Source organism: Antechinus flavipes, chromosome 2 (genome assembly GCF_016432865.1).
Source record: "Antechinus flavipes isolate AdamAnt ecotype Samford, QLD, Australia chromosome 2, AdamAnt_v2, whole genome shotgun sequence".
In the NCBI taxonomy this organism is placed as follows: Eukaryota; Metazoa; Chordata; class Mammalia; order Dasyuromorphia; family Dasyuridae; genus Antechinus; species Antechinus flavipes.
This window is the reverse complement of record NC_067399.1, coordinates 6,597,648-6,611,326: the sequence shown is the minus strand read 5'-3', so window position 1 is coordinate 6,611,326 and position 13,679 is coordinate 6,597,648. Positions and strand designations below refer to the sequence as shown.

The 13,679-nt window shown below is 63.7% G+C and overlaps 1 protein-coding gene across 1 annotated transcript in view; it reads right to left on the bottom strand.

The window, feature by feature from the left end:
• The window catches only part of CYRIA (CYFIP related Rac1 interactor A), a 67,304-nt gene that overhangs the window by 25,664 nt on the left and 27,961 nt on the right, over positions 1 to 13,679 (bottom strand). Inside the window, exons 2-3 of the mRNA XM_051974115.1 lie at positions 9,567 to 9,671; positions 4,329 to 4,476 (exon numbers count right to left, since the gene is read on the bottom strand). The gene's annotated coding sequence lies outside the window, so the exon portion shown is untranslated. The remainder of the gene's footprint in view (positions 1 to 4,328; positions 4,477 to 9,566; positions 9,672 to 13,679) is intronic.

Sequence of the window (13,679 nt, the reverse complement as noted above, 5' to 3'; positions counted from 1 at the left end):
GGGAGGAAGGGAGGGAAGGAAGAGGGAAGGAAGGAGGGAAGGAAGGAAGGAAGGAAGAAAGGAAGGAAGAAAGGGAGGAAAGAAGGGAGACAGGAAAACATTGACTAACTGTAGCTATGTGCCAGGCTCAGTGATAATCATTAGGAAAACAAATAGAAGGAAGAGCCAGCTCCCAGGAGAAACCCCAAGGAGTGTCTATTAGCAGCATCTGGCACACAGCAGGTATCTAATAAATGTTTGTTGATTGATTATGTTTGAATAGGGAAGACTCCCTATCACTATTTGCGGCCCTCGGGCAGCGGACTCCAGACTTTCGGGACTCAGGCTCCCTCTCTACACTTATCAGTTCCTGCTCCTCTCCCTAAATGTTTCCGGGGCGCAGTTTTCCCGAGTTAATTCGCTGTCAGAAGCCAGGGCACTGTGAGTCAGACAGACAGGAGCAGCCTCCGGCCCCCCAGGCCCGCCCCGCCTCGCTGCCGCAGGGTCCCTGAGCCGGCCCTTTGCTTTCTCTGAACATTACGGCCGCTGCTCTTGCCCCCTGAGCCCCCCGAGGAAAGCGCCCTGCGGATCCCCAAGGCCTGAGGTGGCCCCGGCTCCTTTTGGGGCTTGCCCAGCACGGCTTCTCCTGCGACCCCTCTGAGACCCGGAGACTGAGCATCTCATCATCCCCCCGAACATCACACGACCCCCCCCCCAATGGGCAGAGGCCGCAGAGAGCGGGTCCGCCCCCCTCGGGAGATGCAGGCGGGGACCAGAGGGGGCGTGGCAGAGAGGTCACAGCCAGGGGACCCCAGCCGGGCCCAAACCCGGGCCTCCAGGCTATGGCGCAGTGAGGGCCCCGCGGGCCGGCCCAGCTCAGAGCCGTCTCAGGCACCCGCCGCCGGTTCGGGACAAGCCTTAACCCCTCAGTCAGTCTTTTCTCATCCGGAAAGTGGAGATGACAGGACCTTTTCCCCGGAGTTCTGGCAAGGCTAAGGTTGGTGAAGCTCCGTGTAAACCTTCCCGGGCTAGAAACTTTAGTGGTTCATTATTGTTCATTAACGTCATTATGGGGAGGGGGGGAAACTTGAGCCCAGCCTCCCTCTCTCCTCCTGGGGATCTTCCCCCCCATCCCCCCCATCTCTCCCCCATCTCTCCATGTGTCTCTTTCTCCATTTCGGTTTTTCTGGTCTTTTCCCTCTGGGGGTGGGGTGGGGGGTGCCCCCCCAGGTTGCTCCCTCCTCTGTCTCCTGCCATTGCAGCTCTGGCTACCTTGGTCTCTCTCCTTCTGTCCCTTTCACTCATTTTCTCTGTCCTTCCCCCGCCCCTCCCGTCTCTCCATGTCTCCGTCCGCTCCCCGTGGGTCTCTGCTATTTTCTAACGCACTTAGCGTGAGGTGAGCGAGAAGCGGCCTCGGCAGCAACGCCCTGGGGCTCCCCCCTGCCCTGAGGCTCCTCCCTCCCCGGAGCCTCTTCCCGCCCTGGGGCTCCTCCCGCCCTGGGGCTCCTCCCACCCTGGGGCTCCTCCCACCCTGGGGCTCCTCCCACCCTGGGGCTCCTCCCACCCTGGGGCTCCTCCCGCCCTGGGCCGCCTCCCTCCCCGAGCCTCCCCGCGCAGGCGGCCTCGCCGGCCTCGGGGCTGCAGTTTGGGGCTGTGTCCACTAAGGGGCCTCAGAAGCCAGGAGGCTGCCCTGATGCTGGGCGGCCGCGGAGCTGGGGCCTGGAGCCCGGCTGTGGGGAAGGCTCGGCAGCTCCGGCCAGTCCGCCTGTCCCTCCCCTCCCCCCCCTCCCCGGGGTGAGCTTGGGGGTGCGGGGATGGGAGGGGCACAGAGATGGGAGGGGGCCAGGGATGGGAGGGGGGCAGGGATGGGAGGGGGCACAGAGATGGGAGGGGGCCAGGGATGGGAGGGGGCCAGGGATGGGAGGGGCACAGAGATGGGAGGGGGCCAGGGATGGGAGGGGGCACAGAGATGGGAGGGGGGCAGGGATGGGAGGGGCACAGAGATGGGAGGGGGGCAGGGATGGGAGAGGCACAGAGATGGGAGGGGGCCAGGGATGGGAGGGGCACAGAGATGGGAGGGGGCCAGGATGGGAGGGGGGCAGGGATGGGAGGGGGCCAGGGATGGGAGGGGGCCAGGGATGGGAGGGCTCTCAATCCTGGTCCTTTCATTTTCTTCCTCTGGGACCTAGGGCAGCCAGGAAATCAGAAGGGGAGTCAGCTGATTAAGTGAATTCCTGCCAGCGTCCAGAGCCATGATCCCCCAGTCCCGGGACCCACCTCCCGGGGGCCCAGAAGCGGGAGAACCGGGGAGAGGCCCCTTTTAGGCTTTAAGCTTTACAAGGGGCGGGAGGGGCGGTGTAAGGGGTAGCATCATCCCCATTTTCTAGATGAGACCATCGAGGCTCAGGAAAGCCCTGGGATTCAGGTTGCTCACCTGGGTCCGCCAGCCCAGAGCGCGTCTCACCGCGTAGGAACCGAGCGGGGGGGGGGGGGGAGGCAGCAGCCCCCTACCAGAACACAGCCGGACGAACTCGGGTGACCCCAGCCTTCCCGGGGGTGACTCATCCCTCCTCGGGGCTGCCCAGGGAGGAGCCGGCCCTTAGAGGGGACCCCTGCTGCTCAACCACTTCTGTGTCCCTCACACTCGACATGCCGGGAAGTGGGGACATGGGGGCTTTCGGCCTCGGCTTCAGCCCCGAGCCCCCGTCAGCAGTGACCGGCCCCCCGCGGGCCTTCCTTAGTCTCCTGCTGCTCTGCACGTGCCCCCCCCCCCCCCAGGCTCCCTGCCCCCGGACCGTCAGCTCCAATCCCCTCGCCAGCTGCGGCCACGTGGCCCTCACGGAGGGTTCAGGTTCCGAAGGTCCCTCGCGGTGCCCCCACCCCCACCCCCAGGCCGCCGGTGACCCCAAGGCTTCCCCTCAGCGGCCCCGCAGGCGCTGTCGGAAGCCCCAGAGGGACAGAGAGAAACTAAAGGTGCAGAACGAGGAAAACAAGGTTGGCCACGACTGGGGAAAGTGCCGGGGCGGGCCAGAGTCTGGGGGGGGAGGGGGAAGTTGTGAAGGGGAGGGGGGTGGGGAAGGTGGGGGGAGGGAGGGAGGGGGGTGGGGGGAGCCCCGGGGGCTCGGAGGGTTCCAGAGACCGCCCCGCCTCCGCCCGCAGGTCCGGCCCCCGCCCCCGGAGGGGCGCGGCCGCCGCTTTTTGGTTTTTGTCACAGAGAAAGGCCTCAGGAGGAGCGGGAGAGGACAGTCAGCCGGGGCGCCGAGACAAGCGCCGCTCTTCGTACAGGTCTCCCGGGACTCCCGGGACAGCCCTTTATAACAATATACAGATTCCGGGCAGCAGGGGGCGCAGGGGGCGGAGCCCCAGCCCCGAAGGCAGGAGGCCCCGAGTGCCCACGTGACCGCAGACCCTCCCCCCTTCCTGCCTGTGGGACCCAAGTCACTTAACCCCCGCAGATAAATAGAGAAGGAACATCCACATTTAGGGCTAGGGAGTAAGTCAGGCTCAGACCCCGTCTCTGCGATGCGGTGCGAGCCTGCCTCGGTTTCCCATCTGGGAAGCGCCACAAGAGCGCCCCCTCTCGGGCTGCGAGGGCCAGATGGCGTTCGTCAAGCGCTTCGGAAAGTTTATACGTAAAAGCGCCGGCTGTTCTCGTCCCTGGGCGGCTGAGCCTGGCGAGGCTGGGAACCGTGAGGAGAGGGCCGGCCCTGGCTCACACACGTGGCAGTGCTCCCCAGAGAGCCGGGGTTTCCGCGGCCTGGGAGCACTTCTCAGGGTCAGGCCCTCCTCACTGGCCCAGGGTCCGGGGGGAGCACTCAGTGCTCCTCAGAGAGCCGGGGCTTCCGCGGCGGGAGCACTTTGCAGGGTCAGGCCCTCCTCACTGGCCCAGGGTCCGGAGGGAGCACTCGGTGCTCCCCAGAGAGCCGGGGTTTCTGTGGCGCGAGGGCTTCGCAGGGTCAGGCCCTCCTCACTGGCCCAGGGTCCGGGGGGAGCACTCGGTGCTCCCCAGAGAGCCGGGGTTTCCGGGGCGAGGGGGCTTCGCAGGGTCAGGTGGCCCCAGTCCCTCCTTATTGGCCCAGGGTCCGGGGGGAGCACTCGGTGCTCAGACACCCACAATTGGGAGCCTTTTGCCTTGAATCCTGGCTTCGCGCAGCCCCCGCTTCCAGAACCGGGAACCGTGGCCGCCGGACGGGAGCGTCTGGAACGCCCGAGGACTTGCACCCCCTAACCCTCGGCACTCACTCTATAAAGCCCAGTGTCAGCGCCAGCTGCCATGAGCTGAGGGCCCTGACCGGGGGAGGGGCGGGGCCACGGGCGGGGCCACGGGCGGGGCCACGGGCCCTCCTTACCTGGAAGCGTGAGTCCCCAGGAGCTGCAGTCACCAATCCAGGCTGCGGGGAAGCAGCGTCCGCAGAGCCCCCAGGCCCAGGCCAGGCCCCAGGACAGCTCGAGCTCGGGCCAGAGCCGCCGCCTCCGCCTTGCTCGGGGTCTTTCTGCCTGAAGAAGAAGGAGCCTCATGAGCCCGGATCGGAAGGATCGCCCTTCTCCTCCCCTTCCCTTCTCATCTCCAGCCAAATGGCAACAAAAGAGCAATGCAAAAACGGTACAAGAATCTAAGTCCGGGTCTCAGGCTGCGAGCCCGGAGGGCAAGAACTCGGGGTCCACGATCCTAAAGTACCGGCGATGTCTGCCTGAGGCCCAGGTCCCCCAAGGGGAGGCCCCCATTCAGATCTCCCGGGGCAGAGGGTGGGCTCTCAGTCCCCCCGGGCCATTTCCCAAGCTAAAATGGGAGTTTCCTGAAGCGAGAGCCCCTTCCCTTCTGCCTCTGCGTCCCAAGAACCCAGCCGGTGCCCAATAAATGCTGGGAGATTGAGTGCCACCAAAGGCGAGCACTTCCCTCTGAGCTTCATGTTTCCTTCTCTGTAAAATGAGGGGGTGGGCTTGGGGGGCCTCAGGCCGGCGCTGTAGGGCCCTGCCCCCGGGAAGCCCCCAGAGAGCTCCGCAAGACAAGGTGACCTCATTCTACATGGAAGTGGGAAGCAGGGTGGGGACCGCAGCCCCCCAAAGGTCAGGGGTCCTCAAAGGTGAGCCCGAGCTCTGCTGTCTGCCCTTGGCTTGGGGACCAAGGACAGTGGTCAAGGTCACACAGGGGCAGCATGGGACAGTGGTCAAGGTCACACAGGGTCAGCATGGGACAGTGGTCAAGGTCGCACAGGGTCAGCATGGGACAGTGGTCAAGGTCGCATAGGGTCAGCATGGGACAGTGGTCAAGGTCACACAGGGTCAGCATGGGACAGTGGTCAAGGTCACACGGGGGCAGCCCAGGGGGTTGGCGTTGACCTCTTGTGAACCGCCCCAGACCCAAAGGGGTGTGGCCAGACTGAGAGGGAGGCCGGGAACGGCTGGGGGAGCACCGCAGTGAGAGGGGGGGAGCTAAGGGGGAAATGGAGAGAACTGGGGTTTTAGGCCTCCCGGGGCCTGCGAAGGCCGGATCCCAAAGCACGGGGTCAGGGCTGGGGACGGAAACCTGAACATCCCGAAGCGGGGGAGATCTCCGCCCCGGCCCCGCTCCGCCCCCAATCCCTGCTGCGCCCCCGGGGCCCCGCTCCGCCCCCAATCCCTGCTGCGCCCCCGGGCCCCGCTCCGCCCCCAATCCCTGCTGCGCGGTCTGCTCTGAGAAGGGGCTTGGGGGGGTCTCATGGCTTCTACTGAAGGTATCTTTGTGCTTTTACCAACAATGCTGTTACTGCATGAACAAGAGCAATAAAGCCACTGTTTGGACAGGAGCGACACCGGTACCATAGGTAACAGTCGGGGTTATCGCTGCGAAGGAGCCATAGTGTGGCTGCCGCGGGCTGCTTATGAGAGTGCGCTGCCATGGGAACCGGCGGCCAGAAAGACCCGAGTCCGGCCTCGGACACACGTTAGCCGTGTGGCCGCAGTCCTTCCCCTGCCTGGTGTGGGCTGGAGAGGCAGAGAAGACGCTCTGGCACCACAGAAAGGGAGGGTCCCAGGGAGGAAGGCCCCAGGGAGGAGGGCCCCAGGGAGGAGGGCCCCAGGGAGGAGGGCCCCAGGGAGGAGGGTCCCAGGGAGGGGGGCCCCAGGGAGGAGGGCCCCAGGGAGGAGGGCCCCAGGGAGGAGGACCCCAGGGAGGAGGGCCCCAGGGAGGAGGGCCCCAGGGAGGAGGGCCCCAGGGAGGAGGCCTAACTTACTGCCCTGAAAATCATCCTTTTCCCTACCCGCGAACCCAAGGAAGGGCCCAGTGGGGAGAGCTGGGAAATCCGCGTCTCCGCAGAGGGAACTGTGGGTACGGACGCCGGCCTCGGCTCGGCGCGTCGGGGGCTAACATGGCTTTCCTTCTGCTATAAGGGGCTGCCCCGGCACCGGCTGCTACGGGGCCTTGGAGCTGACGCCCAGGGCTCGGAAGGAGGGTAAAGGCGGGCGAGGTCTCGCGCCCGCCGCCCGGGTGGCGTTGTCCTCCCGGTCCCAGAACAAAAGGCTGGCTCTGGAGGGGCTCGGGGAGCCCAGCAGCTGGCCGCGGGATTTCTGCACAGTGTCTCGAGATGCAGGGACGACAGCTTGTTGGCAAGGGGCAGAGAACACAAGCCAGGGGCCGGTAAGAACGCACTGGCCGGTGTTCTGAGAACGGAGTCAAAAAAGCTGGAAAAGGGGGGCAAGGAGATGACTGCGTAGGTCCATCCGCTGAGCCAGATGCCCCAGAGGGGAGCCCCAGAGCAGGGAGAAGAAAGGGAGGAGCCCCAGAGCATGGAGAACAAAGGGAGGAGCCCCGGAGCACAGAGAAGAAAGGGAGGAGCCCCGGAGCATGGAGAAGAAAGGGAGGAGCCCCAGAGCACGGAGGAGAAAGGAAGAAGCTCCAGAGCACAGAGAAGAAAGGAAGAAGCTCCAGAGCACGGAGAAGAAAGGGAGGAGCCCCAGAACACAGAGAACAAAGGGAGGAGCCCAGGAGCAAGGAGAAGAAAGGGAGGAGCCCCGGAGCAAGGAGAAGAAAGGAAGGAACTCCAGAACATGGAGAACAAAGGGAGGAGCCCCAGAACATGGAGAACAAAGGGAGGAGCCCCAGAACATGGAGAACAAAGGGAGGAGCCCCAGAGCACGGAGAAGAAAGGGAGGAATCCCAGAACACGGAGAAGAAAGGGAGGAGCCCAGGAGCAAGGAGAAGAAAGGGAGGAGCCCCGGAGCACAGAGAAGAAAGGGAGGAGCCCCGGAGCAAGGAGAAGAAAGGAAGGAACTCCAGAACATGGAGAACAAAGGGAGGAGCCCCAGAACATGGAGAACAAAGGGAGGAGCCCCAGAGCACGGAGAAGAAAGGGAGGAGCCCCAGAGCACGGAGAAGAAAGGGAGGAGCCCCAGAGCACGGAGGAGAAAGGGAGGAGCCCCAGAGCACGGAGGAGAAAGGGAGGAGCCCCGGAGCACGGAGAAGAAAGGGAGGAGCCCCAGAGCAAGGAGAAGAAAGGGAGGAGCCCCGGAGCAAGGAGAAGAAAGGGAGGAGCCATGCTCAGAAGTTCACAAGAAGGGAAATCCAAAGCAAGAAGAAAAGCCTCGTCTCAAAACGTCTTCCCACAAATGCCCCTAATGTGGGCTGGGAGTGAGACAAAAGGAAGAATCTGGCGCAGAGAGACACGTCCTTCCTCCTCAGCCCGAGTTATGGAGCGCACACGCCTGGGGCCAGAATAAGGAGGAGGAGCACCTCACACTAAAAGCACAAAAGTAATGGGGCAAGGAGAGCGACATTTGTCCTGCATAAGACCTTGGGGAAGCAGAGAGCAAGAGCGCGCTGGAGGAGAGAAACCGAGGCAGGAAGGGGGCCAGGTTACTGTTATCAGAATGTCTAGAGACCCCCTGGCAGAGACGGGCCATGGATACGTCATTCGGGAGAGCGAGTCAGCGCGGCGCTGATGGGCGGCCTCATTTACCTTGTCGTCCCCCCGAGCTCCCTCTCCTGCTGCTGCTGCTGCTGCTTTTTTCACCCACCCCAATGAGGAACAGACAGGGGGAACTGCTATTTTTAATCTGCTTCTCACCAAAAGGAAACCGTCAGCCAGAGTGGAAATGATGGGAACCTGGACGGGGAAGTAACTCTCCTCCCTGGGACAGAGTAATATGGGGCATAAGGTCACTGCCTCCCAAGTTGATGAGAGATTTCAAAAGGTGAAAAAAAAGACTCGTCAGCTCTGGCAAACGAAAGGTAAAGACCCCCACGGAACACCACAAACTCCTCCCGAGCGGAAGTGACTCCCGGAGAGATGCTGGGCCCGTCCTGGCTCTTGGAGCAGAGGCTGAGTGGTCACCGGCTCGTACCTTACGGGGCAGTTTATGTTACGTGATCAGTGGGATCCCTTCCAGTCACGGAATTGAACTGAGGCGGGAGGGGGAGGGGGAGAGGAATGGGAGAAAGGACAAGGGCCTCCCAAGGGAGAGATGAGGGTGAGAGAAGGAGGCTTCCGACCTGGAGCGGGTTCTGCTGCCTCTCTGACACTTACGTTCTAGATTCAGAGTGACCTTTGAGCTCGAACGTTCTAGTGTTCTCCGGTTTCTGGTCCTTGATACCAATCCCACCCACCCCGAGAGAGTGTCTGAGGAAGCCCGGGCCCAGTGGGCAGAGCACCGGCTCCAGAGTCAGCAGGAAAGGCCTCCTTCCCACCCTCCCACGCTCATTAGGCCCCTGGCCGCGGACCCTCTCGGCCCGAGTTCCTACAGGTATGAGAATGGCCCCTAGATATGGGGGGGAGGATCAAAGGCCATACACAGAGTGCGGGGCCCAGTGGAGAGGACCCCGGACGTCCTTCGTGGCCGGAGGGACCTCAGTTTCCTCCACTGTACAATGGGGGAGCGGGGGGGCCGGGCCGGGCTCTGAGGCCCTTGTGGACCCAGGATCCTACGGGGGATCGGAACGTGAGCTGCAGTCGTTCCAGAAGTCAGACGCCTCCGCTCTGAGCAGGGGAGAAAAGGACCCTGGGATTATGTAACGGGCTGCAGCTGAAAGAGCCCTAGAATGCAGGACCAGAATGCAGGGGCGGGACATTAGGGACCTAGAACTGAGATATCAGAGCCCAGGGAGACCTTAGAACAATGAATTCTAGAACTGGAAGGGACCCTAGAACATAGAATGTTATACGTGAAGGGAAGCTGAGGACACAGAACAGGGAACGTCAAAGCTGGAAAATTCACTGAAACTCAGGGATCTCAGGAGGGGCCTTAGACCTTGCATCTCACCCTGGCCCTAACATCAGGAGAGTCCTGGGTTTGACTCCTACCTTTGGGCTTCCCAGCCTCAGTCTCGTTTCCTATGAAATGGGCATATTGATGAGCAGAGAACAAGTGAGATAATGAACCTTGAACGCTTTGTAGCCTATGAATATTGACTCTGAATGTTATTGTGAAAGTTGAAGGGGTGTCGGAGACCCCCAAGACGGCCCTGACATTTTGCAAGAAGAGAAGCGAGGGTCCCCAGCCCCGGGCTCAGGGTCTCGTCCAGGATGGCGCAGCCCAGTTGCATCTGGTTCAGAGAGGGATGGAGAGCCTCCCCCCACAATGTCCCACAGCCCCCCCCCCAGACCCTTACTCACTGCGGAGCTGGGAGAGCTGCAGCCGGCCGCGAGGCGGAGGGAGACGCTTGTCCCAGAGGGTCTCACGGCGCTTCTCGGGGCGGGAGGAGGACGGAGAACCCGGGTCTGTCAACCAGAGACGGAGAACAGGGGTTAAGGGCGGTGTTCCAACTTGGGGTGTCCGTGTCTTGTTTAAGGACAGATTCATTTTCACAGAGATCTCCCCCGTACGTTCTCCTTCGCACAAGGAACAGCTGGGCGAGCCAGCCCGCGCCATGTCCCGTCCGCCGGGGTGAAACCTCGGCGCCCCGTGGCCCCCTTCCACGCCACAGAGAGCCGCATTTCTTCATGACCCCTCGGGTCTTGGGGGACCCTCCCCTCTACTCCTAAAATCTTTTCTCAAACTTGAAGAGCTGGGTCCTGACCTGCAGCCTCAGTTTCCCCACCCGTGAAATGGAAACTCAAAGGCTGTTTTCAGATTCAGCTGCCTGTGGTTCTGTGGGAGCGGGACTCAGCAAGGCTGGAGACAGAGCCAGGGAGGTTAATGGGACCCGGATGACCTCCACCCCCCCCCCTTCTCAAGGGAAATTGCAGCTCAGAGACAGCATGTTTTGCAAAGTTGTCATGACAACTATTTTCCATATCAACCCATATCAGGTCCCCCTGGCCCGGTCCTGGCCCCTCATTCCTTTGTCTGGCACCGGTTCCCCCAAGGCGGGGGGGGGAGGGGGGGGCAAACGGGCACAGAGACCTCCCCCAGATCCAGCCCAACTGCAGACAGTGGAATTGGGCGGGAAAAGGGCATAGATCAAAGATGACACAGACGGGCTGGCCCTTACAACGTGGGGGGGCCTGGGATGGAGAACGGAAGGCAGCCCTGGGAGGGGGCTGGGGAAACCGGCTCCAGCCCGGGATGTCGTGTGGGACACAGGCCCGGGGGGAGGACACTTGCTGCGTCCCCCCTCCCTCAGACCCCCGGGAGGCCGCGCCACGCAGCTGTCGACCCCCTCCCCCCTCCCCCAGCCCCCACCACGTGGTCCCCTGACCAGTGTCCAGGGCTGTGGAGAAGCTTCTCCCGGCCCACGCCATTGAGTCCCGGGCTCCTTGAGGGGAAGGGCTCCCAAGTGGGGAAAAAAGGGAAAAATCCCCTGGGGGGGCTTCAGCCACAGAAAGCCTCACCGCACCTCTCTCTCTCCCCCGCCCCTCCCCCGCAGCGGCTGGGGCCGCGGTCACTTGTCCGAGGGGAGGCGGGGGCCGCCAGAACCGGGAGCGCCCGCGGCCCACGGACCTCCAGCCGATGGGCCCAGAGCGCCGGGCCGGGAGGGCAGAGGGAATTCTGCGCAGGCGGGGAGGGGGGGGCGAGAACGTGGAGCTGCTCCGACCCGCGTTAGGGGGGCGCCACCCCGCAGGCCCAGGGGGTCCCGGCTGCCTGCCCAGGCCGGGCTGGGGATGGCGGAGCTGGCTCCGGACAGACCCGCGCAGCTGTTTACTGCCCTGGCCGCTGTTTACACGGCACCTTTCCGGGGAAGGCGGGTCAAGTGGGGACGCGGGGAGGGCGCAGCGGGCTCGGGAACCGGCTTCCTGGTCTGCCCTCGGAAACCTCGGGGCTCGGGCACAGAGATAGCGGCTCACACACAGGGGAGGAAAGGGGGGAGGGGGGGAGGGAAGGAGGGGCGGGGAGAGGAAAGGGGGGAGGGGGGGAGGGAGGGAGGGAAGAATGGGGGGAGGGAGGAAAGGGGGAAGGGAGGGAGGGAGGAAAGGGGGGAGGGATGAAAAGGGGAAGGGAGGGAGGGAGGAAAGGGGGGAGGGAGGAAAGGGGGAAGGGAGGGAGGGAGGGAGGAAGGGGGAGGGAGGGAGGGAGGAGGAATGGGGGGAGGAGGAAAGGGGGAAGGGAGGGAGGGAGGGAGGAATGGGGGGAGGGAGGAGGAAAGGGGGGAGGGAGGGAGGGAGGAATGGGGGGAGGGAGGAGGAAAGGGGGGAGGGAGGGAGGGAGGAATGGGGGGAGGGAGGAGGAAAGGGGGGAGGGGGGGGGGGGGGGGGAGGAGGAGGAATGGGGGGAGGGAGGAGGAAAGGGGGAAGGGAGGAAGGGAGGAAAGGGGGGAGGGAGGAAAGGGGGAAGGGAGGGAGGGAGGAAAGGGGGAAGGGAGGGAGGGAGGAAGGGGGAGGGAGGGAAGGAAGAATGGGGGGAGGGAAGGAGGGAGGAAAGGGGGGAGGGAGGGAGGGAAGGAAGAATGGGGGGAGGGAGGAGGAAAGGGGGGAGGGAGGGAGGGAGGAATGGATGAGGGAGGGAGGGAGGGGCGGGGCAGAGACAGAGAGACAGAGACACACAGAGAGGGGGGATGAGAACGGCTGGGAACGCCCCTCACTGCCACCGCAGACAGCTCTCCGCAGGGCACTCCCAGTGTGGGAATTCCCTCCGACGAGAGCCGTGACACAACGCGAGGACAGACCCCGAGCCCCGGGAGGTTCGGGTCGGGCACTGGGGGCCCTCCCTGCGGCAGGATCCGCACCCGCTCCCTGGGCCACAGCGCCCTGCACCTTCTGCCCGTCAGGCCCAGCGGGAGATCGTCCCCCAGCCCCTCAGCAAGTCGCTGCTGGAGACGCCTCAGGGCCCGCCCCGGGCGCCACGGAGCTGCTTGCGCAGGATCGCACAGACGCGGACTTGGAGGACATTTCCCTCCGCCCCCACGGGAAGCCCCCCAGCAGGACGCCAGGGCCCCTCTGGCCCTGTCCCCCCCGAGCCGGGAGCGCCCGACCCCCCGGGAGACCCCTCCTGGGCTCCTCGGGCCCCGCCCTCTGCAGCTCTCTTCCACCTCCCCCAGCCCCGTGAACCAGGGCCACGAAAAGCCCGAGTCTCCTCCCGCTGCCCCCGGCCCTGCTCTCCTTCCCCTGCGCGGTCCCGGATGTTCAGGGCCCCCGGGTTTGGAAGTAACAGGGCCCGATTCCGAAGCCGGCCTCAGACGCCCACGGCCGCCGAGCTCTGGCTGCTCAGTTTCCTCGTGTGTGGGGGGTGGGGTGGGGTGGGGGGAGTAGGGGGGAGTGGGGGGTGATCACGAGCTCTCCTTCCCAGGCCCCGGTGAGGTCGTGCTTGTAACGAGCCATGGAAATGTGGCTGTAGCGCTGATGAAGAAGAAGAGGAGGAGGAGAAGGAGGGGAGGAGGAGGAAGAGGAGGAGGAGGAGGAGGAGGAGGAGGAGGAGGAGGAGGAGGAGGAGGGAGAGGGAGGAAATCCTAGGAGGAATCTGCAGAGACCAGAGAGCCTCAGGAGATGCCCACGGAGATACACCTTCTTATCTTGCCATTCAAGGCCTTTTCCCACCTTGGTCCAATCTAGGTAAAACAAAGGCGGGGATTTGGTCAGCTCCAGCTGTCAGGACCTCAGCCAGCCTCCTCCTCCTCGGGTTTTCCACGGTCCAGTTGACCTGCCCTTTTTCCATCTCCAAATACTGGTCCCCGTTCCCCTGCCTGCCTTGCCCCTCTCCCCCCAGCCCCCACATTCACATCCCTCCCCCGCTCCGGGTGCCCACTTCTTCCCTTTCCCTCAGAGTCCAGTTCAGGGCCACCTTTCCCAGCGGGCCTGGCTCAGCCGAGCCACGTGAGCCCTCCCTTGTTGCAGTCCCCGGCCTCCTGGCCCAAAGCCCCAGGCTCCAAACCCTCTCCTTCCATCTTTCACTCGGAGGTCTCTCGCCGGCCCCTTTGCTCCTTTTCCTCCAGCGCAGACTCCCGAGCCACATTAGGAAAAGACGAATGGATTGTGCTTCGCCGCGGCCCGGGTTTACGCTGTCCATTTGTTCCCCTTCTCGAGCTCCTGGGGGGCATTTCCTTCCGACTTTGTGTCCCTAGGGGAGGGCCTGGCGCACAGTAGGCACTTCACGGATACCGGCCCATTAACTGAGCCGATCGGAAACGGCCGCCGACTGAGAGCGAGGGCGCTGCCAGTTTTGTGGGCAGTGGGTGGGTTCTGGGGCGGGGCACAAGGGGGGGGGACAATGTAATTCAGAGGTGAGAATAGACTAGAAAATACATCAACGCGACGGCCTGACTCAGCGCCAGATCTCTGAAGCTACCAGAGGATTAATTGTCCGGACGAGGAAAAATAACCAAATTCATCCAGAGGGATCTCAAGGGAGATCGT